We start from the raw sequence: 22923 nt of genomic DNA, 5'->3' as shown, positions 1-22923 counted from the left end.
ACAAACACAAAGGAAGCACAGCCAGTAAGAACAAAGCAGATGACTCTCATGTATCACAGGGTCAGGACACACAAGGAAAAATTTGTCCAGCCACCAAAACAAAACATGACTGAATCCCTCCCGTAAGGGAAGGATTCCAGACGTCCCAGAGAGAAAAAACACAGCGCCAAGAATGGAATTAAAAAAAAAACCTAAATCAGGCGGTTGTCCCGGCCGACGACAAGATGGATTAGCCTGTCAGGCGGTCCTCCCGGCCAGCCTGTGAGGAACCGGCAACAAAGATGTTGCAGACGGCCTCTGGAAAGGCGACATGATGTTGCAGGCCGCCTTGTCCTGGATGCACTATAGGTCGCCGCTGTCAGGACCCCCATCATCCAAGTTGTCGCCGTCAGCGCCTCCACCATCCAGGTCGCCGCTGACAGGGCACCCGTCGTCCAGGTTGCCGCCGTTGTAGTCGCCGACTAGCGATGGGATGGCTTTAAGAAAATGGGGTGCCGGGATGGGCGCATGAGAACGGGTCACTGCGGTGGGCACATGGCAGTAGGGCACACGGGAGCATCGGGCAGGAACAGGTGCTGGCGAGCGTTGAGCAGGAACGGACTCTGGCAAGCATCGAGCAGGAAGGGGCGGTGGCGAGCTTGATGCAGGTTCCGGCGTTAGCAAGCGAGGGAAAGGCCCTGATGCTGGCAAGTGAAGAGCAGGAATCGGCACTGGCAAGCGAAGAGCAGGATCGGTGCCTGAGAGCGACTAGCTGGAACCGGCACTTGAGAGCGACAAGAAGGACCCGGCGCTTGAGTGCGATGAGCAGGATCTGGCGATTGAGAGCTATGAGCAGGAACCGGTGCTTGAGACCAATGAGCAGGAACCGGCACACGAGGACGTACCATGTACCATCACAGATGGGAAAACACGCCCAAACACCAGAACCCCAACAAAATCTGACAATATCAACTTTTTTTGCCATCAGGTTGGTGTGAAAAATATGATTTGGGAATAATTTTGGGGTTTTATTTGATTCCTGGTGATGAATCATTAATCTGCACTACTTCATATTTTTAATATAGGCTGGTGGTGTGCCTTGAGATTTTTTCAATGCAAAAAGTCTGCTGCAGCTCAAAAAACGTAGACAAACAGTGTCCTAGAAGTTCATCCTAAAACAGCGAAGTATGGGCAACCTGGATCTACTTCTATTTTTGCTCCTCTTTTCCAATAGAAGGCACAAAGAAATTTCCAGCTGGTGTGAATCTGCTCAACCGAGCGGATGAAGCAATTAGCGAAAGCTTTACCACGCCATCGTCTCTTGATCAAGTAATTCCTGGGTCCTAGCATGCAGTATTTTACTACATCACTTCTGCGTCAAGACTGTGGGTGAGTATTCGCCCTGTACACCTGAAGGAGAGTTCAATTTGACCGGGACTGTGAAACAGAGACCATGCTCGTTGTTATATAATGAGAATCAATCAACCCTATACATGTCAGCACAGCATGACACAACCTTTAGATAACGTGTTATAACCTGAATTTACGCTGGAAACACAGGGAGAAATAATCACAACAGTGATTCGTTGTTGCTTCCCCAATCCAACTTTATTGATATTTATATAAGCAACATGTTAGAACAAAAAACATAATGTACAATTACACCCATATATATATATATATATATATATATATATATATATATATAAAATATATATATATATATATATTATGGCAACACATTCGAACAAAAAACATAATGTACAATTACACGTGTTCAGAATACGGTCATAACAATGTGTTATCTTAATTTTTACAAATTCAAGAAGTCATTCTCAACTATTCGACAAGGTAAACAATGAAAAAATCGATAACATAAATTCCTTACTATAGACTATACAGGCCGGTACCCGGACATTTCCTCGACGGCCACTTCGTCGACGGCCACTTCGTCCCCGGACGGTTTGTCAAACAGACGCTTCGTCAAACGGACTCTTCGTCGCCGGACAGTTCGTCGACCGGACACTTCGTCGCCAGACAGTTCGCCTAACCTTAACCACAATTAAAGAAGACAAAGGAAATTCACATATTCTTTATTAAAGAAAATAAAACAGCAAAGACTCGCTCGACAACACAAACACATTAACATTTGGGCGTGTGCAAGTACTAGATGTGGATGCTGTAACAGGAGAGGACACCAAGATGATCATAGGTCATGCGTCGTGGTGTATGTCTCTCCGTTCTTGGTCGCTCATAAGTCAACAACTCAGGTTCACAGCGGTTGGCGGAGAGGTGTTTGATAAGTGATCATCACGAGGATCTTCAACAGGCAGGTCCTCCTCAGATGGACCAGGCTGCTCCAGTTGGTAGTCATTTTCTGATTGTACTGGTACGGAAGCAGGGACCTCTCCTTCAGGTCTCTGATCAGCTGGCAGTGGCCTGTGCTCAGACTCCATCTAATGGGCATCTCTCTCATTCGACACCTGGAGGGGCTTGTAGTGAAGGTCATATTCGTCTTCGCTGTCTTCATTTGACTCTTGAAGGTTTTGATATGGGCTGCTGTCTCTATATCTGCATACTTTTGTCAATTTTACCTGCTTCTGGTGTTGCCTCAAAGGGTAAATGGTCACAGGACATCAGTAGATTTGTGCTGCATTACTCGCGTCTGTCGTCTCATCCAGCATTACAGAGACAAACTGTACTTTTTTTATTTCGCTTCTGTTCTCTTCCTCCATCACTTCAGCAATAGCAGTGATCAGGTCGTTTTGTATTTTGCCCGACGTGCCACTAAATACTTTATTAGTGGACAGGTGGTAATGTAAATCCATGTTTTTCTCAGCAATGAGAGAAAGAAGTTCCACATAATTTCCTTTGTGTGGGGAGGCAGCGCTTTCATTGTGTCCCCGAAATGAAAGTTCCTGCTTGCCCCAAAAAATGACGCAGTCTATCAAACTTTTTAAGATTTCCCTATTTTTCTTTACCTTTTCGTTCTGGCGCTCCGTTTCCCTGCGCACTTGCTCGTTGAATTGTAACTCCACTCGAGTATCTCCAAAAGTTTTGGAACGGACCGTTGCTTGTAAGTGTCCGGCAGAGCTTTGGTGTCTCGTTGCTGCTTTGGATAAACAAGACAAATTTGCAAATCCAGTGTTGCTCCAAACACCATATCGATCGGTGGCAAATAACAAGCACTCCCAGCAATATAATTTGCTGTGTTCATCGGAGCCCGTGAGCCAGGGATAGCGCTCATAGTTAGCGCACTGAAAGGTCCGAACACACCCTTTTCCCGTCTTTAACAGGCTTGCTAGCTTCGGAGTTGACCGCCCTTTCTTAATGATGTCCGTTTTTTCTGGAAAAGTCCGTCTGGAAAATGGCTTTGCCAGCAAATCTGCAACCGAATCCATTTGCTTTCCTGCGTTGGCCATTGTGGGTGGGGTTTGCTAGTCTGGCTGCCTCATTCTGGCTTTGGCCCGCCTACTCTATAGCAAGCCAATAATAGTTGGTGAAAGCAATGAGGTATCCCAGCCAGCAAAATGCCAATGCCTGCTAAAAAGCGTTGTGGGGTTGCCAACTCGAAATCTGATTGGTTAAAAGCAACAGTCTTGTTTAATGCAGCAGAGCCCGCAGAACTGATTGTGAAGGCTTTGAGAAAGATGTCTGATCCTGGCAACAAATAATGGCTGAAATGGGGATTGGTTAAATGCTTCAACATGAAAACACGCATCTGGAAGCAGTGCAACCAGGGGGGAAAGCAATGAAAGGAAGCTAACAGAACATTTGGAATAATAAGTATTGATGGACAATATATAATATAATTCAGATATTTCTTAGGCCAGCAGAGAAGGCCTTGAAGGCCCTGACGGCCCGCCACTGCTGTACACAGTAGTGTGTTTGGCAGTGACCATCCCCGTGTCCACTGCTTCTGTCGAACAGACGTTTTCAGCCCTGAATAGAATTAAAATTTATGCCAGAAATACAACAGGACAGCACTAGACTTTCAGCATTCGCTTTGATGGCGATAGAAAGGAACTTCGACAGAGTAATTGAAATCTTCTTGAGGAAAGAAAGGAGGATGTTTTTTGTGTATAAATAAAAATAATTTTTGTTGAGTAAAATGTGTCTATTTTCCGAAATAATATTCAAATGTTTGAGGTTATTATTGATTCTTTGTATATGTGTCGCAGCTGTAGCTGCATTAAAGGTTTTATAGACATAAAATACTTATTGAGGGTTGGATTGATTCACACGTAGCACTACTGAAGGCCCAGGTGTGAAATGCACGGCCCGCCACTGTCTGACACACACGACAGGCGAGGAGTATGATGAGTTTGACTTTCTCACCTAGCCCTGTGCTATTAAGTCATGGAGGTAACCCTTCATCTCCTGGTAAAATGGTCGAGGCACTGACATGTATGAATGCTTGACTGGCTCAGAGTCTTTGAGAGAGATAGTCATTTGCAATCTGTCAATACAGCCAATATCACTGTCTGAGATTGAGAAGGAGTGACACTCTTCTCTCAGCATTCTTTTGACTAACTGTCTCTGCTCCTCTGTCAGGTGGCATACATCTACAGGTGGGTCCCATTGTTCACCTGTATTGGATGCTGGTGTTGTTGACTGTAATTGGTGCTGGGGCTGTTTAAAAAATCTCAGCGGGAAGTACAGTCAAGATTTTTGTACTGTGCCAATTACAGTGCGCCCGAGTAAGAGAATATCATGGTCAGTTGGATTTGAGACATCAATTGTGATGACAGGGAAAACACCTTTTCTTACCCTGACCAAAGTGTCATTGAACTCAAAACCATCTGGCCACTGGGCGTTCAGATCTGGCTGAAAAAGCATGCTCATTAAAACCAATATTGGGTTGGGACAGATGACACCCTCTTTTCACAAGAATTGGAATGATCAATTACTTTGTTCTGTCCACCTCTGAGACCAAATGAAATGTTGCCTCAACCCACCCAAAATAAGGCATCTCAGTTCCATTTGCTGCAGTCAATGCCTGATCTTCAGGTGTTTCTAATGTTTCTGAGACATTTCTCAGTTGCGCGTTAGGTAAATTTTCATCGTTCCACCTTTCGTCAATAATTGAAACTTGGGAACCCGTGTCCCATAATGCGTGTAGTTGGTGGCCATTTAGATAACACTGAACAAGACATTGCTTTCCAACTAGGGAGGTAACATTATTGTGATGACCTATTGCGACAGGGGGTGGCAGATAGAGTGTGCCTTAGTCTTTGCTAGGAGGTTCCCCACAGTCACCATCAGTTTGCAGGTAAGTACAATTGTGCTTGTGTTCTGTCCAGTGCTGTTTTTGGAAAGGTTTGGAACAATGTTGTCTTAGCCCTCCCAGTGAATCTCCACTGCCACAATGCGTATATAGTTGGGACTTTTCACAGGTCATGGTTAACACTCGTCCCGCAGGGGCAACCACTACCTGTTTAAAGGGGCTTCACTCGATGGTCTGACTCGTCGGATTTTACATCCAGCTTGGAGATGTTCTCCACTTCAACACCGATAACACCTCCTTGGGACATAAACAGGGCGGCTCATGTTCTAGAGAGGTGCATCCGTAGGCTGCATTTGAGTGGGTGCTGGGGGCTGGCTGTAGTAATCTTGTTGTGCAGAAGGTGGCTGGGGGTCCCTAACTGGTCTTCTAACTGAGGGTGGGAAGTAGGACTGAGGCTGAAACTTAGGCTGCTGTAGTGTCTCTTTGATCTGAGCTATTTCTGCACTGATAACTTTAAGAGAAGCAACACTTGTCATAAGTTCAGCTAACTCTGCTAGCATATCACGGGTTACTTTTATTTTTACTTCCTTCACAGGGCAATTTGTAGGTGGTAGGTCTGCTGACTTACCAAGCTTATATGTGTTGGTGACTGTGGAGTATTATTTCTCCTTTCTGTTTCATTAGCACAGTCTAAGAGGGGCTGTATATCTACCCTAACACTGTCACTCTGGATACCAGTGATTACCGTGTGGAGGCACATACGCTGGACTAAACTTGGGTCTTACTGGAGTCCTGATTCTGAATCTCGAGATTCAAACAGTACCTTCTGCCTAAGATCCAAGACTCGCATTAAGAAACTTTGAGGACTCTCTTTGATATGCTGCACTTCCTATGTGAACTGCTTTTTGAGCTCGGTAGCACTCCTCTCCTGAAAATGAGCGCGTAAGATGCATCTAAGTGTGGGAAGAGTGAGGTTAGATTTTTCTTCCAAGTAGCTATGTACCTGCAAACTGGGGGAGATAGCCCTGATAACAGGATCAATGATTCTCATATTCAGTCCATTCTTAATTTGATGAGCAAGGCTGGAGAATGTAAGCATATCCATCTGGCCTGGTTCACCTATTTCGCCGGCAATTTTGAAGTCCTTGGGCCAGTATGAGCTTGGCTGGGGCTTTGGAAACACACCCCCTTGAAAAGTCATTCTCAACAATTCGACAAGGTAAATTATGGAAAATCGATAACATAAATTCCTTACTATAACCGTCATAGACACTATACAGGGCAATGGCGGCATATAGTGGCGTAATGGACATGCATACATATCAAAGAACCGGGACTCGCACATTCACGCACACACTTCAAAAGTAGATGAACATTCCATTCTCTCTCACACGCTAAACAGTGTATATTGCAAACCAAAAACTCAACAGGCCAATAGAAGAAGCAGCATACCTGGAAACACAGGGAGAAATAATCGCAATAGTGATTCGTTGTTGCTTCCTCAATCCAACTTTACTGAATCGAGGAAGATCTCCTGCGCTGGTCGAGGTACGTGCATCAAGGCATTAATAATCGAATACTGATATACATCCAGTCAAAACTAGTTGCGACATCTTTAATATGCAATAACTAATGGGGTGTAAATTAAATATTTAAATTGTTAAACCAATGCTTTTTTTCTTATCTGAACATTTTAACATGTCACACACGCATGAATCGACTAGACTGTGAGCATGTAAATGTGCCCAACAACTTCCAATTTTGTGTGTAAAATGCAAGAGCGCATGTTGTTTTAACGTGTAAATTATGGAAGTAAATCTGTGCCTCTGAATTTGAATTTCAGATTCCATAATAAATATTAGTGGGATTGTATTTTGCATTTGAATTACAGATTGTGTAGGAAAATTAACACTTGCATCCAATTTAAAAAAAAATCATATTGCAGACAAAAATAAGTATCCACAAAAAATCATATTCTGTAAAAAAAAATCTGATTCTGCATGAAAAGTTGCAAAATCCGGGTAGTTTTACAAGAGCAATGAAATCGATCCCTGTATCTATCATCGGTGGCCCAGGCACTTAGCTTGCACTTGCACTCGCTTCTCTGACACAAACGTGTGTCAAGTGATGTCACTGTCATCTACTCCCGAAAAAGCATCAACTGTAAAGGGTCCCTTAACCTGTGATGAGAACCGACATTATAAATTGGTTCCCATATTTAGCTGGGAAGGATTAGTTTGAAGGTTGTGAGCAGTCAAGTAGAAGTTGTAATGATTTCAAGATGGATATTTAAATTCATGCCGTAATTAAATCAAGTCAATATCATACTTTTATCAAATTAAGTGTGAATGGAATGGATGGAGTTATTTTATGATGAGGATGCATTGACATTTGTAAATGTTCTGTTACATGTATTTATATTTTTTTTAAAAACTCCAGTTTCCTCCCACATCTGGAAAACATGCATGATAGCCTGGTTGAACATTCTAAATTGCTCTTAGGTATCAGTGTGAATCCTTGTCCATCTCCTTGTGCCCAACGATTTGCTGGCCACCAGTTAAGGGTTTCCACACTTATCTTGGGACTCATAAGTCTTTCTCTTCTAAACCCTGGTTTTCCAGGAAGGCAGGATACATTTACACTCTAGCCTGAAAGATCCTGCCAGTATTTTCAAGGCCTAAGTGTTAAAACAAGTTAATTAACAGACTAGCTAGAAATAAAAAAAAATCCATATATGGAAATCCCTTCTAAACTGAAACACGCCTACTGATGTTCAGGTTAACGCCCACTTTTGCCTGCTCAGAAAGTATTTAAAAATGGACTCAGATATCAAAGGTTGCTGCTCTCTTACAATAAAGCCACACTGTTATGAGAACTAACCCTGAGTATGTCTTGTATGTCTTTGTCTGTCTTCCAAAACCCCTCCAGAACAGAAAACGATCACGCAGCATTTTAGTTACGAGGTCGAGAAAGAACAAACGCCATTACGTGGTGCAGGCATTGTCAGGCCCGAAGAAAACTAACATAATTGGTCAAATCTTAGTCTCGAGCAATCCACCAGTAGTACATTGGTGATCGACTGGCCGATCAAGATCAATGTAATGCGCGTGATCTATCTGCTCCATCGGGAGCCTTGTGTCGAGGGGCAATAGTTATACAATATTTATTTAAAAAAATCCCAAATCTTTTCCACCTTAACATACGATCAAATTGAAATTATATCTCGGTGGCCAGCCAATCAGAGAACAAAGGCAGGACAGCCATTCATGCTCACATTCATACTTCCTTACAATTTGGAGTGTTCAACCAGCCTGTCATGCATGAAGTTGAGTTGTGGAGGAAACCAGATTACCCAGAGAAAACCTATGATAGTTCGAGGAGACACAGAACTCTAGATCTTAGAAAAGTGATGTCAATGTCTAACCAATAGAACAACGGGCCACCCACCCTCATTGGTAGCATGCAAGTTTCCATCCTAGGCTTGTACTATAAGTTGAGTTTCGGCTTCTTAGCAACCACTCTCTCTGTTCTAACAGTGAAAGCATTCCCTAATGCAGAGGTCGCCAACCATAGGTTCTGGATTTGCATGTGGGTTTATAGCGCTGCCCCAGTGGCTCCCGAGCTTTTTAAAAAATGTTTGAAAACTGGGGAGGCAAATATTTTTTGTTTGTTTTAATATGGTTTCTGTTAGAAGACAAACACGACACCGACATTCTTAGCATTTCTAATGCTGTAAGAATCTGTAGAATAAATATTAAATGTAACCATTTCTATCAATGAAGATTTGCATCATAGCCTGTGAAACACGTTTCTATCTTTAGGGTGGGATGCTAGGCAGGCCATTGTTGTAAACAAATCGGTTTACCATTGCAACAGCACAAATCAGAAAAAAACGGGGGAAAAATAAACTTTCCGGCTTCGTGGAAAAAACATTTTCAAAAAGTGTTCACGAATCGTGCCCACTTTGAGGACGTATGTCTAGTGCATTTTAGAAACATTATTAAATGTCCTTAAAGGCAATCGTCTTTGTAGTTTTTTTCTTCCAAAATGTTCGTCATCCAGCACTGCAGAAATAGGTAAGAACCAGGTGACTTATAAAATGGGTGTAAAATTACATTTTAAAGAAATCACAAAACGTCAATGCCTGTTGTTGATTAATGTTGTTGTTTGAATTCTTAATGCTGTGTTTATTAAATGTGCGTTCATGTCTGTGTGCTATCTCTTTGTTTCATCCCGGTAGCTTTTTCTTTTTCCCATAGGTTTTAACACAGGTTTGTGTATATACTTGTTATTCGTTTTGTGACATTAATAAATAATTTTATTATCATTTTTGGTGTGAGTGGGTTAGCTCATGGGTCCTGGGTTCAAATCCAGGTCACGTCCACCTGTGTGGAGTTTGCATGTTCTCCCCGGGCCTGCATGGGCTTCCTCCGGATACTCCAAAAACGTGCATGGTTTTGCTGATTGGACACTCTAAATTGCCCCGAGTTATGGGTGTGAATGTGCATGGTTGTCCGTCTTCTCGTGCCCTGCAATCGGCTGGCCACTGATTCAGTGTGTCGCCCGCCTCTGGCCTGGAGTCAACTGGGATAGGCGTCAGCAACCCCGCAACCCTAATGAGGATAAAGCGGTTAAGAAAATGAGATGAGATCATTTTACATATAAAATACACCTCTACTTACAAAATGTTCAAGTTACGAAAAAAGTTCTGGAACCAATTAATTTCGTAAGTAGAGGTATGACTATAATTCCATTACTTCTGTGGAAATTAGGAGTGCAAAAATAGATTTAAGAAGTGGACTGCATCTCCAAATTCCACTAATGCTCCGAGTTTTGTTGCAACCTGTCAAATGATAAAGCTTGGAAAACTGAGGGCGAAGAGGCTAAAAGGCCTTTTTACATGGTCTATGGTTGCAGAGGCCGCGTTTGTGGGTCTAAAACGCACATTCACGAGTGCCCTGGTATTCGTTCATGTTGACACCTTTTGCGGTCGAGGTGGACGCGTTGAGCTCCACGGTGGGGCAGTCCTGTCCCAGAGGTCCCCGGTCGACCGGAGCCTGCACCCCTGCGCATTCTACTCCCACCGCCTCAGGCCGGCCGAGGCCGATTATGACGTCGGTGACCGGGAGCTGTTAGCCGTTGTTCAGGCGCTGGTGGAGTGGAGGCACTGGTTGGAAGGGGTGGAGGCCCCTGTCCAGATCCTCATGGACCACGAGAACTTGGAATAACTCCGATCCGCCAACCACATGAACCCACGCCAGGCTGGTTGGGCGTTGTTCCTGGCACGCTTCAATTTTAAAATCACGTTTCGCCCTGGCTCGAAGAACACAAAACCTGATGCCCTGTCAAGACTCCACAAACTGGTGAATGATGGGGTCTCTGAGGAGCCAATTCTCCCATGGAATCTGATTGTGGGCTCACTGAGGTGGCAGGTCGAACAGCTGGTTCAAGGGGCACTACAAGGAGTTGCAGTACCTGAGGGCGGCCCCGCTGGGAAGCTGTTCATGCCAGATGCTCTACGCGCCAAAGTGCTTAAGTGGGGCCACTCATCCAAATTTGCTTGCCATCCAAGCGTATCTCGAACAATTTTCCTAATATCTCAGCATTTTTGGTGGCCGGGCTTACGCAAGGACGTTGTGTACTGTGTCTCGGCCTGTTCAGTTTGCGCCCGTTCCATGTCTGGGCTCCAGCGGGATTACTCCGTCCCTTTCCCTTCCCATCCCACCCGTGGTCCCACATCGCACTGGACTTTGTCGTTGGCCTTCCTCACTCCAGCCACATAGTGCCATTCTGACGGTGGTCGACCGCTTCTCGAAGATGGCGCACTTCATCGCGCTCCCAAAGTTGCCCTCAGCCCTGGACACTGCCGACCTATTGGTAACCCACATATTCACGATTCATAGTCTCCCGTGTGACCTTGTGTCTGACAGAGGGCCCCAGTTTATCTCCCGAGTCTGGGAAGCGTTTTGGAAGGCTCTCAGAGCTACTACTATCTGCTCGTCCGGCTATCATCCACTGTCCAACGGGGAGACAGAAAGGACCGACCAGGAGCTAGAGGCAGCCCTCCGCTGCGTGTGTTTACGGAACCCGGGCTCCCTGGTCCTCGCGCCTCTCGTGGATCAAATATGCACACAATACCCTGGTCAGCTCGGCAACTGGAAGGTCGCTCTTCATGTGTGCGTACGGTTTCCAGCCACTGCTGTTCCTCTTCTTCTTCTTTTTCACCTCAGGCGCCTGAGGATTACCCTCAGCAGCGCTAGAGCTGCCACTGGAACGCGGATTAGTTCATCCAGGGAGTTACCCAGGCCGCGATGGTAGCGTTCGGTCATTAAGGCCGGACAGCGGAGCCATAGGTGTTCAGACGACTCAGTTTCCCTCGTCGCACAGACGGCAGCGATCCGAGTCGGATTTCCCCATAAGGTGGAGCCAACGGCGGAGCAGGGGGTGGTGTCCACTGCGGAAACGAATCAGGTCTGTGCGGTCAGCTTTCGGTAGGGCAAGTTCTTCCTCTGTGACTTTCATAGTGTAGGTCTGCGAAAAGGCGGGGGTGGGAAAGGGGGGAGAGCGATCTTCACGTTGGATGATGGCTCGTCCTGTGGCTGCGAGCTATGGGTTTGGTCATCTGACGAGCCAAGTTTAGCTAGCGCATCGGCCAGGTAGTTACCACGTATGTTGCAGTGGCCCGGGATCCACAGTAGCTGTAGTCGCTTAGGCGGAGGGAAAAGGGCGATGTCACCCTGAAGTCTCCGAATGGCGGGGTCTTGCGTGTGGGGGTTTCCCATAGCTTGGACTAGCGATTTGCAGTCACTGGGTATGATTGATGTCTGCTGTTTCCCTCAGCCAGGAGAGTGCCTCGGTCAATGCCACTTTTTCAGAGTGGTAGGAGCTGCTGCGGGCGCCAGTTGCACCATGCCATTGGTGGGTGATTGCAGTCTCCTTAATAACAACGAAACCTGCACCACCGTCCGCAGTGCCTTCTTTGGTGGATCCATCTGTGAAGATCTGTAGGTCCGGTTCACCCACGCTTCTGATGAGCTCTTCGGCCTTATCTCTTCGGATGACGGTCGGCATGTGTTTAGAGACTGCAGTAAAGGCAGTTTGGATAGGGGGGATAATAGCCAGGGTGGGCAGGGGTGGGAAGAGTATATTACAAGGGGTATGGAGTTCAAGAGCGGTAAGACGGCGAAGGGTCGAAGATCACCAGTCTGATTTGTTTTGTAACCGCATTTTGATGTTTTCATGGAGAAGGTGGTGTCGGGGATCAGAAGGAGGCAGCTGGTTCCAGGCATCAGCTTTAAGAAGTGCTTGTAAATTGAGGCGTGATGAGAGGGGTGTAAGATGCGCCTCATGTAGGACTGCTTCGGTGGGAGTAGACCTGAGGTGGTGGGTTATGGCGCGGGCTGCTTCCAGTTAGGCAGTTTCGAGGGATTTGAGGTGAGTTTGGGCCAGCCAAGGGGCCCATGCCGGTGCTGCGTACTCTGCGAGACTTCTCTGGGTGGCAATATACACTGTTCTAAGGTCGTTTGGTTGCCAACCCAGAGATGTGCCACTGAGTTTGTGGAGGAGATTTGTTCTTTTGGACATGGTTTGGCGGACTTTTTTCGCCTGTTCCGCAAACGTGAGTTGTTGGTCGAAGGATATGCCAAGGAAAGTGGGGGTAGGGTTATGCTTGAGGGCGGCGCCATTTATTGAGATCTTTGGTTGCCATTTGGCCTCAGCTGAGTCCAGGGTGAAGAATGACGCCTCACTTTGTGGTGTTAAGGTTTAGGTGTGCCTCGGAACTCCACCTCCAGACTTTTTCAACCTCCATTCGAAGTCTGCTTTCCAACTCCTCTGTGTTCCTACCCCAACAAGCAAGAGCCAGATCGTCTGTATAGGCCCTTTAGGGTGGAATCGTTGAACTTCTCGAGGAGGTCATTAATGTAGATGATGAATAGGAGGGGCGACAGGACCGAGCCTTCGGGGAGCCCTTCTTTGAAGGTTCTGCTCCTGCCGGAGGTATTGTTGATCTTGACCCTGGCTTTGCGATTTGTGAACCAGTTGGCGATCCATCTGATGAAGCGATAGGGGACCCCCAGGTCTGCAATTTTTTGTAAGAGACCTGTTCTCCATACCTGGTCGAATGCTTTGCTGAAGTCGAAGAAAGTTGCAAGCGTGCGTTGTCGTTGAGTCGACTGGAAGCCGTCAGATATAAACTGCGACAGTCGCAGGGCCTGGTCTGCCGTACTTCCCTTTCGAAAACCGGCTTGCCAATGGCTGAGAAGCTGTTTATCTTCGAACCACCAGGCGAGACGGTTCACAATGAGCCTTTCCATCGTTTTGCTAAACGTAGAGGTGATGGCGATGGGTCTGTAGTTCCCAAAGTCCTTTGTGGACTTCCCTTTTTTGAGGAAAGGGATGATGGTGGCCACTCGCCAAGCTTGTGGACACCAGCCCTCTAGCCAGCTGGTGTTGACGATGTGGAGTAGTTCGGGGAGGATGTTTGCCGGGAGATTTTTGAGAAGGTCCGGGGCTATGTTGTCGGGTCCATTTGCCTTACCCGCTTTAAGTTGGGACAGCGCTGTCTGCAGTTCAGTATCGGTGAACGGGAGCTCGGGGACTTGTCACGGTGAGCCAAGTAGTCTGCGGGTAGCTGTACGTAGAGAACGCACTGCTCGTCTGCTCCGCTTGTCACTCTTGCATCCGCTAACCGAGGCATATTCCCTGATAAATGCTGTTGCCTTGGCTCGGTCACCCACGTACTCCTTGTTCTTGTAGACCAAGGACTCGCCAGATTGTTGCATTTTGGTGACTGAGAGAGATTTTACTAGGGACCAGGCTTGTCCCGTAGATTTTGTCCCGGCGATCTTGGCGAGGTGTAAGCGCCATGCGTTTCTTTTCACTTTTTTTTAATCTGTTGACAGAGTGCTCCCCATTCTTTCTTATTTTGTTGGAGGTCTCGACGTAGTCAATTCCTTTCGCGGACGAGGTCCTTCAGATCCTGTGTCAACCATGGGAGCTCCTTCTGGCGGATAACTTTGACCGTTATTGTAAGTGCTGCTGCATCTTTCATGTGTTGCACTAAGAGGGAGAGCTTTTGGCTGAGGGTTGTGGCTGCTGCGGAGATTAAGGGTAGGCAATCTACGAGGATGGTACGCCAACTCTTCCAGTCAGCTTTCAAGAAGTTGGGTCGTACTCTTTTTTGTTGGTATTCGACATGGAGAGCACGGTTCCACGTAATCAGAATCGGTCTGTGGTCGGAGGTCATCTCGTCGATGGGTTCCCATTGCAGATGTTTGTCCGTGGTGGGGTCAGCGATCATTAGGTCGGGGGCACTCATGCCTGCTCCTTGTTGGTATCTGGCAGTCCGTGTCCACACGCCATCATTAAGGAGAGTTAGGTCATGGTCATCGACCCATTGATGGATTGCGTTACCCCTGGGATCAGTCTTGGCAAGAATATCCCAGGTCGGGTGGTGCGCGTTGAAATCCCTGCAGATCAGGCCATGCTCCGTGGGGAGCCGGTTTAACCAGGAGAAGTCTTGGGGGGCTGGACAATAATCTGATGTCGCCGGGGGGATGTAGGCGTTGACCAGTGAGATGGTGATGTGCATATGCTGGAGTTCGAGGGGACCTGATGGGGACGCTGGAAGGATGGAGTAGGGGATGCCGCATCTCAGGTAGACAAGGAGACCCCCGCCTCGTCGTTGTTTCGTGCCTGAGCCCTCACGGCGAATCACGTTATAACCGTCGAGCTGAGGCGTCGGGTCTTCGAGTCCCAGTTTTGTTTCCTGGAGGAGGAGGATGTCAATTTTTAGACGTGCCGTCTTGGTTGCCAGGTAGTCACAGAGACCGGCTTTCCGTGCCTCCGGTAGATCGGTAATCCTCTCTGTGGGTTGTTGAGGGTGGGAGGGTTTCAGGTTCAGGCAGCTCTGGCAGCACCAGTTGTTGTTCCTGCGAAGTATGGTCAAACCGTGTCTGATTTCAGGAGCGCATTTGAGGTGGAATCCACGTTTGCAGGATCTACATGTCAGGGAAGAGCGCAAAACGATTAATTTATTGTTACAGGTGGGGCAGTTTGCGTTTATAGGTTGGTGTTTTGTTATGTGGCTGTTTGGTGTGTGGAGGATTGTTGTGTCCGGGGTGGTGAACAGATCGGGCATAGCCAGTTTGCTTTAGTTTGGGAGCGAGATAGTCCAGAGCAAGAGCGGTGGGATTTGTTGGGGCAGTTAGAACAGGGGATGGGGGAGATGGTAAGGGAAAAGGAGATTTTGCAGACACAGCATTTTTCTTTCGGTCCTGCGTAGGCTGTGCGCTGTTCCCGAGCCAGGGGGCAGTGGTGGTGGTGCCGTCCATCCAGATCCACCTTCAACGGGTCAACAAGGTCTGGAAAGACACTCGGGCCAAGCTAGTTAGCACGGCAGCCTGCGACCGCGCTATTGCCGACCGTCATAGGAGGCCTGCCCCTGCCTATCATCCTGGCCAGATGGTCTGGTTGTCTGCGTGGGATTTGCGCCTTCTTGGGCCCTCCGGGAAACTGGGTCCGAAGTTTGTGGGCCCCGTCGAGGTCGATAGGATCGTGAACCCGGTGACCGTCAGACTCAAGCTTCCCGGTTCCATGAGGGTCCACCCGGGGTTCCTAATCTCCCTGCTCAATCAGCAAACCTGCATCTGATTTGACACATCTGGCATGCAAGGACAACCGCCATAGCCGGCTGATTGTCGGAATATTGCATGCCTTACCCTTGCTTACCGCCTTGCTTGTCCAACACCTCGATGTGACTTTTCACGTTGGTATTTTGTGTTTTTTGGTACTTTGAAAACCCTACTTAATACACTTACTCGGTCAAGCTGTTTTGTTATATTTTTGGTCCTTAATTTATTCGCCGACTCGGTCTTGCTGGTTTTTGTTCAATAAATTAGTTTTTTTTAATTGACACCTTGTCCCCTAGTTGTTGTGGATCCATTTTTAATCAGCTTGCCAATTCATAACAGAATACTCCAAACAAATGGCTCCCACAACTACGGACCACATTCGTAATGCAATCGCTGGTCATGGGCGCATGATTGGCCAGGATGAGGAGTCACTGCACAAATTAATTGTATTGAATGCTTTTATTGTCATTATTCAAGTATAATGAGATTTAAAGCTTTCACCACATGGTGCACAAATAACAACAGAAAGACAAATAAATAATCAATACATAAGAAATGAATATATAAGTAGTCCAAGTGAGGTCAGCAGAGTGAAGCGGGCTTGTTCTGCCTGAAGTCCAGGATGTGTGCTATGGTTTTTGTAGACGTTGAGCGCCAAGTCGCACCACTCGCTGTGTCAATGGATGCAACAACAAACAAGCAGACACAGAAAATCAATATATAGTAGAGATAAATCATCACTAAATAATCAATACATTATCAATAAATAAGTAGTCCAAGTGAGGTCCGCAGAGCGTGGTTGTTCGGTCTGAAGTCCAGGATGAGTTCCACGGTTCTGCACCACTTGCTGAGTCTATGGAGGCAACAACAAACAAGCAGACATAGAAAATCAATATACAGTAATGATAAATAAATAATCGCTAAATAGTAATGATAAATAAATGATCACGAAATAGTAATAGGTAAATAAGTAGTCAACATAAGAAGTATAAGTAGTAGTAATAAGTCCTATGTGCAGAACTTGAGTTGTGACAGCGCTTGGTAAAAAATTGTCCTTGAGTCTGTTTGTCTTGGCAGTTATAGCTCTGTAGCGCCTTCCAGAGGGCAGCAGGTCAAATTGGTGGAAGCTGAGATGTGTATTGTCTTTTATAATGCTCTCTGCCTTTGTAAGGCACCGGGATTTGCAGATGCTGGACAGGGTGGGTAGGGGCAGTTGATGATCTTTTTGGCTGTGTTGATCACCCTCTGCAGGTTGGTGTTCAATTAATCCTTCCTGAGTACTCTGAGGAAATATAGCCTCTGCTGCACCTTCTTGATGAGTGACCCCCAGGAATTTAAAGGACTGGACCCTGTCTGCACATACTCCATTAATGAGGAGTGGGGCCATATATGTGCTGTGTTTGCGAAAGTCCAGGATTATTTCTTTAGTTTTCATGGTGTTCAGAGTGAGATTGTTCACCGAGCACCACGAAGACGGTTTGTTAACCTCATCTCTGTAGGCCGACTCATCCCCTCCTTCTTCTTCTTCTTCTTCTTCTTTTTCACCTCAGGCGCCTGAGGATTACCCTCAGCAGCGCTAGGGCTGCCACTGGAACACGGATAAGTTCATCCAGGGAGTTGCCCAAGCCGCGATGGTAGCGTTCGGTCATTAAGGCCGGACAGCGGAGCCATAAGTGTTCAGACGACTCTGTTTCCTCGTCGCACAGGCGGCAGCGATCCGAGTCGGATTTCCCCACAAGGTGGAGCCAACGGCGGAGCAGGGGGTGGTGTCCACTGCGGAAACGAATCAGGTCTGTGCGGTCTCCTTTCGATAGGGCAAGTTCTTCCTCTGTGACTTTTGTAGTGTAGGTCTGCAGAAGGCGGGGGTGGGAGAGGGGGGGGGAGCGATCTTCACGTTGGATGATGGCACGTCTTGTGGCTGCGTCCGGGGGGGTATTGGTTTGGTCATCTAACGAGCCAAGTTTAGCTAGGGCATCAGCCAGGTCGTTTCCGCATATGTTGCAGTGGCCCGGGATCCACAGTAGCTGCAGTCGCTTAGGCGGAGGGAAAAGGGCGATGTCACCCTGAAGTCTCCGAATGGCGGGGTCTTGCGTATGGGGGTTTCCCATGGCTTGGACCAGCGATTTGCAGTCACTGAGGATAATTGATGTCTGCCAGTCTGCTGTTTCCCTCAGCCAGGAGAGTGCCTCGGTCAGTGCCACTTTTTCAGAGTGGTAGGAGCTGCTGCGGCTGCCAGTGGCACCATGCCATTGGTGGATGATTGCAGTCTCCTTAATGACGACAAAACCTGCACCACCGTCCGCAGTGCCTTCTATGGTGGATCCATCTGTGAAGATCTGTAGGTCCGGTTTACCCATGCTTCTGATGAGCTCTTCTGCCTTATCTCTTTGGGTGATGGTCGGCATGTGTTTAGAGACTGCGGTAAAGGCGGTTTGGATGGGGGGGGGTAATAGCCAGGGTGGGCAGGGATGGGAAGAGTATGTGCAAGGGGTATGGAGTTCGAGAGCGGTAAGACGGGGAAGGGTCGCTGATCGCCAGTCTGGCTTCTTTTGCAAACGCATTTTAACGTTTTCATGGAGGAGGCGGTGTCGGGGATCAGAAGGAGGCAGCTGGTTCCAGGCATCCGCCTTAAGAAGTGCTTGTAACTTGAGGCGGGATGAGAGGGGTGTGAGATGTGCCTCATGTAGGACTGCTTCGGTGGGGGTAGACCTGAGGTGGTGGGGTATGGCGCGGGCTGCTTCCAGTTGGGCGGTTTCGAGGGATTTGAGGTGAGTTTGGGCCAGCCAAGGGGCCCATGCCGGTGCTGCGTACTCTGCGAGACTTCTCTGGGTGGCAATATACACCGTTCTAAGGTCGTTTGGTTGCCAACCCCAGGATGTGCCACTGAGTTTGCGGAGGAGGTTCGTTCTTTTGGACATGGTTTGGCGGACCTTTTTCGCTTGCTCTGCAAACGTGAGTTGTCGGTCAAAAGATACGCCAAGAAAAGTGGGGGTGGGGTTATGCTTGAGGGTGGCGCCATTTATTAAGATCTTTGGTTGCCATTTGGCCTCAGCTGAGTCCAGGCTAAAAAATGACGCCTCACACTTGGTGGTGTTAAGGTTTAGGTGTGCCTCGGAACTCCACCTCCAGACTTTTTCCACCTCCGCTTGAAGTCTGCTTTCCACCTCCTCTTTGTTCCTACCCCGACAAGCAAGAGCCAGATCGTCTGCATAGGCGCTGACCAGGGTGGAGTCGTTGAACTTGTCGAGGAGGTCATTAATGTAGATGATGAATAAGAGGGGTGACAGGACCGAGCCTTGGGGGAGCCCTTCTTTGAAGGTTCTGCTCCTGCCGTTGGTATTGTTGATCCTGACCCTGGCTGTGCGATTTGTGAGCCTGTTGGCGATCCATCTGATGAAGCGGTAGGGGACCCCCAGGTCTGCCATTTTTTGTAAGAGACCTGTTCTCCATACCTGGTCGAATGCCTTGCTGAAGTCAAAGAATGTTGCAAGCGTGCGTTGCCGTTGAGTCGACTGGAAGCCATCAGAGATGAACTGCGACAGTCGCAGGGCCTGGTCCGTCGTGCTTCTTCCCTTTCGAAAACCGGCTTGCCAGTGGCTGAGAAGCTGTTTATCTTCCAATTACCAGGCGAGACGGTTCACGATGAGTCTTTCCATTGTTTTGCTAAGCGTAGAGGTGAGGGCGATGGGTCTGTAGTTCCCAACGTCCTTTGGTGACTTCCCTTTTTTGAGGAAAGGGATGATGGTGGCCACTCGCCAAGCTTGTGGACACCAGCCCTCTAGCCAGCTGGTGTTGATGATATGGAGTAGTTCGGGAAGGATGATTGCCGGAAGATTTTTTAGAAGGTCCGGGGCTATGTCGTCGGGTCCAGCTGCCTTACCCGCTTTAATTTGGGACAGCGCTGTCTGCAGTTCAGCATCGGTGAACGGGAGCTCGAGGACTTGTCGCGGTGAGCCGAGCAGTCTGCGGGTAGCTGTACGTATAGAACGCACTGCTCGTCTGCTCCGGTTGTCACTCTTGCGTCCGCTGACCGAGGCATATTCCCTGATAAATGCTGTTGCTTTGGCTCGGTCACTCACGTACTCCTTGTTCTTGTAGACCAGGGACTCGCCAGATTGTTGTGTTTTGGTGCCTGAGAGGGATTTTACTAAGGACCAGGCTTGTCCCGTAGATCTTGTCTCGGCGATCTTGGTGAGGTGTAAGCGCTATGCGTTCCTTTTCGCTTCAGTGGTTTTTTGTTTGATCTGTTGACAGAGTGCTATCCATTCTTTCCTATTTTGTTGGAGGTCTCGACGTAGTCGATTCCTTTCACGGATGAGGTCCTTCAGGTCCTGTGTCAGCCATGGGAGCTCCTTCTGGCGGATAACTTTGACCGGTATTGTAAGTGCTGCTGCCTCTTTCATGTGTTGCACTAAGAGGGAGAGTTTTTCCGGGGCTGTGGCTGCTGCGGAGATTACGGGTAGGCGATCCATGAGGATGGTACGGTACCTCTTCCAGTCAGCTTTCGAGAAGTTGGGTCGTACTCTTCTTTGTTGGCATTCGACACGGAGAGCACGGTTCCACCTAATCAGAATCGGTCTGTGGTCGGAGGTCATCTCGTCGATGGGTTCCCATTGCAGATGTTCGGCCGTGGTGGGGTCAGTGATCGTTAGGTCGGGGGCACTCATGCCTGCTCCTTGTTGGTATCTGGCAGTCCGTGTCCACACGCCGTCATTAAGGAGAGTTAGGTCATGGTCATCGACCCATTGATGGATTGCGTTACCCCTGGGATCTGTCTTGGCAAGTATATCCCAGGTCGGGTGGTGTGCGTTGAAATCCCCGCAGATCAGGCCATGCTCCGTGGGGAGCGAGTTTAACCAGGAGAAATCTTGGGGGGCAGGACAATAATCCGATGTCGCCGGGGGGATGTAGGCGTTGACCAGTGAGAGGTGCCGCCTGCGGGCGATGGGAATGTGGATATGCTGGAGTTCGAGGGGGCCTGATGGGGACGCTGGAAGGATGGAGTAGGGGATGCCGCATCTCAGGTAGACAAGGAGACCCCCGCCTCGTCGCTGTTTTGTGCCTGAGCCCTCACGGTCTTGGCGAATCACGTTATAACCGTCAAGCTGAGGCGTCGGGTCTTCGAGTCCCAGTTTTGTTTCCTGGAGGAGGAGGATGTCAATTTTTAGACGTGCCGTCACCTCTTTCAGTTCGGTAGTCTTGGTCGCCAGGTAGTCACAGTTCCATTGAAGGATGGTGAGACCGGCTTTCCGTGCCTCCGGTAGATCGGCAATCCTATCTGTGGGTTGTTGAGGGTGGGAGGGTTTCAGGTTCAGACAGCTCTGGCAGCACCAGTTATTGTTCCTGCGAAGTATGGTTAAAGCGTGTCTGTTTTCAGGGGCACATTTGAGGTGGAATCCACGTTTGCAGGATCTACATGTCAGGGGAGAGCGTGAAACGATTAATTTGTTATTACAGGTGGGGCAGTTTGCGTTTATAGGTTGGTGTGTTGTTATGGCTGTTTGGTGTGTGGAGGATTGTTGTGTCGGGGGTGGTGAGCAGGTCGGGCATAGCCAGTTTGCATTAGTTTGGGAGCGAGGTAGTCCAGAGCAAGAGCGGTGGGATTTGTTGGGGCAGTTCGAGCAGGGGATGGGGGAGATGTTAGGGGAGAAGGAAATTTTGCAGACACAGCATTTTTCTTTCGGTCCCACGTAGGCTGTGCGCGGAAGTGACGGCACGACGGCATTTCCGGAACAGGATCCGCAGAGAAAGCCTTGATGACTCTTTATCTGGGGTCGGGTCAGGCCGCTACAGGTCCTGTGGAAATTTCGTCGGCAAGCGTTGCAGACCAGTGGGGTGAAGTCACGACGGATCGTCTTAGAGCATCCCGGGCAGGTAGGTCCCGGGTTCTCCTCGATGTCGCCTGCCCTTAGGAGGAGTAACCGGAGGTGTGGGGCAGGGCGGACATCTCCGGCTGGATGAAAAACATAGGGCGCCATGTTCCTGGGTGGCAGCTCTGGGTGGTTGTGTTGGATTCGCAGGCCGCAGCGGGGCGGCCTCTCGGGAGACACCTCGTGAAGGTTCCAACTGTTGTCTCCCCTCATCCCCTCCTGAGATGAGTCCGACCACAGTGGTGTCATCGGCAAATTTGATGATGGAGTTAGACTGGTGGGTCGGTGTACAGTCGTATGCGTACAGGGAGTACAGAAGATGACTCAGTACACAGCCTTGAGGGGAGCCTGTGCTCAGTGTAATGGAGAAAGAGAGGTGGGACCAAGTTTAACAGTTTATGGTCGGTTGGTTAAGAAGTTCTTTTTCCAGCAGCAGATGGAAGAGGATAGTCCAAGGTGGGAGAGTTTGTCAGTCAGAAAGTCTGGTTTTATAGTTTTGAAGGCTGAGCTATAGTCAATGGAAAGCATCCTCACGTAATTCCCATGGTGTTCCAGGTGGCTCAGTGCTGTGTAGAGCAATGGCGATAACATCCTCAGTGGACCTGTTTGCTCTATAAGCAAACTGGAGAGGGTCAACTGAGCAAGGGATTGTATTCTTGATATGGTGGGCTACCAACTTTTCAAAGCACTTCATGATCATAGGCGTGAGTGCAACAGGCCTATAATCATTCCTGCTGTCAATTGTTGGCTTTTTGGGGACAGGGATAATGGTGGCAGATTTCAGGCAGGATGGAATGATGGATTGTTGCAGGGAACAATTGAAAATTTGTGTGAAGCCTCCAGCCAGCTGGTCAGTACAGGCTTTGAGCACCTTCCCAGGTACTCCGTCAGGGCCAGCAGCCTTCCTGGTGTTCCCAGACCACATTACCAGTCTGTCTTCCTGTTCCTGGAACTTCAGTGTATTGCTGCAGGGTGGTGGTGGGGGTGTTGAGACTGGGTCTGATATGTCAGTCTTAAAGCGGGCAAAGAAACAGTTCAGTTCCTCCGCTAGTGAGGCATCTGCGTTAACATACATTATTCCCTGCCACATCTTCTTTGGGTTATTTTCTGTGAAGTGCTCCTCAATTTTCTTAGTGTATGCTGCCTTGGCCTTTTTAATGCCTCCTTTCAGCCCTGCTGTGGCAGCTCTGTATTGTAACTTGTCCCCTGATCT

General features: G+C 48.2%; 1 protein-coding gene across 2 annotated transcripts in view; it reads right to left on the bottom strand.

Moving 5' to 3' along the window:
• Window positions 1-16284: 16284 nt before the first annotated feature.
• Window positions 16285-22923, bottom strand: part of enpp2 (ectonucleotide pyrophosphatase/phosphodiesterase 2) — a 360090-nt gene continuing 353451 nt past the window's right edge. For both annotated transcript variants that reach the window (XR_013300101.1, XR_013300100.1), the window contains 2 exons: window positions 16596-16693; window positions 16285-16511 (listed from right to left, as the gene is read on the bottom strand). The gene's annotated coding sequence lies outside the window, so the exon portion shown is untranslated. The remainder of the gene's footprint in view (window positions 16512-16595; window positions 16694-22923) is intronic.

Source organism: Stigmatopora argus, chromosome 4 (genome assembly GCF_051989625.1).
Source record: "Stigmatopora argus isolate UIUO_Sarg chromosome 4, RoL_Sarg_1.0, whole genome shotgun sequence".
Classification (NCBI taxonomy): Eukaryota; Metazoa; Chordata; class Actinopteri; order Syngnathiformes; family Syngnathidae; genus Stigmatopora; species Stigmatopora argus.
This window is presented reverse-complemented; position numbering and strand designations above follow the sequence as displayed.